At 42.5% G+C, this 2,684-nt stretch overlaps 1 non-coding gene and 1 pseudogene across 1 annotated transcript; both read right to left on the bottom strand.

Annotated features, from left to right (window-relative positions):
* Positions 1-337: 337 nt before the first annotated feature.
* On the bottom strand, positions 338-396 carry LOC115935676 (U7 small nuclear RNA). Its single transcript, XR_004071296.1, has one exon. It is a non-coding gene; the product is annotated as a U7 small nuclear RNA (small nuclear RNA).
* A 795-nt stretch (positions 397-1,191) lies between these two features.
* Positions 1,192-2,154, bottom strand: LOC101144731 (small ribosomal subunit protein uS2-like; annotated as a pseudogene).
* Between the last annotated feature and the right edge of the window lie 530 nt (positions 2,155-2,684).

The raw sequence follows: 2,684 nt of genomic DNA on the forward strand, positions 1-2,684 counted from the left end.
CTCACTAGATGTAATTAGGGAAATAATTGATGCAAACCCTACACTACAGAATTCTCATCATGGGAACCACAGTTGGAAAAATCTGGAAGCCCCTGATGTGTGTGTCTGTTGTTTTGTATGGGGGTGGGGTCATTGTTGCAGCAGAAGGTATGAAAAAATTTTGATCAGAATTGTTACATAAGGAAGGAGAAGCAGAATTTTTAAAAATGCATTAATAAGTAAGATGTGTTCTGCAAACAACTCTCCTAAATTTTTTTGTCAGACAGGAATGATTGTGGGGATGAGAAATGGATGACTGATTTATTATACCCAATTGATTATTTTTTTTTTTTTAGCAGAGGATTTTCTGGTCACTGGAAAACCTACTAGACAAATTCTAAAAGAGCTGTAACACTTCTGATTGTTTTAATGTAACTAATTTCTTATGGCTATATTAACAAAGAACTATTACAGTCACATATATGGATTTTTTTTTTTTTTTGAAACGGAGTCTCACTCTGTTGCCCAGGCTGGAGTGCAGTGTCACGATCTTGGCTCACTGCAAGCTCCGCCTCCCGGGTTCACACCATTCTCCTGCCTCAGCCTCCCGAGTAGCTGGGACTACAGGCGCCCGCCACCACTCCCGGCTAATTTTTTGTATTTTTAGTAGAGACAGGGTTTCACCATGTTAGCCAGGATGGTCTCCATCTCCTGACCTTGTGATCCACACACCTCGGCCTCCTGAAGTGCTGGGATTACAGGCATGAGCCACCAAGACTGGCCAAGGTGGATTCGTTAATAAAATGATACTTTTTAATGATACTTTTGGGAAAAATATTGGCTTCAATCAAGGCACAGATTATGTTATTAGCCCCTTGTCTTTATTCCAAATATATGCAAATAATAATACTGATATAAGCCCAAAAGATGCCAGACAGAATTTCAGGATATTGGTTTTCATATTTGGGAAATGAATATAAACTTTCGATGGAAGTATTTGGATATATGCTGGGTAGAAGGCAAAATGAACATTATAAGACACCATTTTAAATAACTTTGGCATCAACCTATCAGTAATTACTTATAACTAGAATAATCTTTTAAATGAAAGTGTGTATAGAAGAAAGCCAGTGTCACCCACGATTAAACTTTTTTTTTTTTTAGAAACTGATGTTTATTTTCCATCCACCATTTTTCCATATTGCTTAAGAGCCTATGCAAGAACAGCTTAAGACCATTCAGTGGTTGCTCCTACCCATTCAGTGGCCTGGGTAGTGGGAGCTGCAGACCAGTCTTCCGTGGCAGGCTGAGTGCTCCAGTCTTCAGTAGGGAACTGCTGAATAGGCACAGAGGGCACCTGCACACCTTCAGACCAGTCTGCAACCTCAGGCTGAGTAGCAGTGAACTCAGGAGCTGGAGCAGTCCTTTCACCCTGAAATTCCTCCTTGGTCACAGCCTTTTCAGCAGCAGCCTGCTCTTCTTTTTCAATCTCCTCAGGGTCTCTGTAGAAGCAGAAATCAGGCATGACCTCCCACGGGTGTTCACGGGAAATGGTGCCACGCATGCACAGAACTTCCCAAGCCAGCATCCACCACATCAAACCCACTGAGTGAGCTCCCTTGTTGTTGCATGGGATGGCAATGTGCACATAGCGCAGAGGAGAATCTGTGTTACACAGAGCAATGGTAGGTCGGTTAACATAAGATGCCTCTGTGAAAGGCTGGTGGTCAGCCCTAGGGTCAGTAACAACAAAAAGTCGTGGCTCCTGGAAGGCTGCCTGGATCTGGTTAGTGAAGGTTCCAGGAGTGAAGCAGCCAGCAATTGGAGTGGCTCCAGTGGCAGCAGCAAACTTCAGCACAGCCCTCTGGCCAGTATTCCTGGATGATATAACACTGACATCAGCAGGGTTTTCAATGGCAACAATGGCACGAGCTGCCAGCAGAAGCTTCTCCTAGGTCCTCTTCAGATTTATGATGTAGATGCCATCACTTTTCCTTTTATAGATGTACTGTTCCATCTGGAAGTCAAGATTGGTGCCACCTAAGTGGGTTCCTGCTGCAAGGAACTTAAGGACATCCTCCTCCTTCATTTGCAGGACATCAAGGGCTCCGGACATTGTGAAAGTTTCCCTTTAAGTTACGACGGGAATCCAGAACAACGCCGTATGGACCCCTCTGTAGGTAGCGTGGAAAGGCGATTGAACTTGTTAAAGCAAGGTGAGAAAAGCAAGAACTTTTGGATACTCTCTAAAAATCTGAATTTGTGTTTCAAGTACAGATGTAAATTACAGCTTAATAACATGCTTATGGGAGAAGAGCAAGCCAAAAGGGCTGCAGGTATGCAACTCCAGACCACTCTGAAAACCCAAAATGTTTTAGAAAGTCAAGATAACTTATTCAACACCTTCCTGCTAGCCGCACCCCCTCCAGGTTAATCTATTTTTTATTCATAATCTACTTTTGTTCTGTATCACGCTTTTTTGTAAAGTTTGTGGCTCAATTACTTCTATTTTGCAAATTCTACTTCCCCTTCTTACTGGCTTTCCTTCGCTAATTTTAAGGTTTTCCCCTCAAAACCAGGGTTACCTCACCTCTGATGGCACCCCATCTTCATATATTCTTCACAACTCTTCAGGTAAACTGGATCCTCGTTTTCTCAAAAACAGCTTTGCAATTCCTGATGTGCATTTGCTATCTTATAAATAA

This window comes from Gorilla gorilla, chromosome 7, assembly GCF_029281585.2.
Source record: "Gorilla gorilla gorilla isolate KB3781 chromosome 7, NHGRI_mGorGor1-v2.1_pri, whole genome shotgun sequence".
Classification (NCBI taxonomy): domain Eukaryota; kingdom Metazoa; phylum Chordata; class Mammalia; order Primates; family Hominidae; genus Gorilla; species Gorilla gorilla.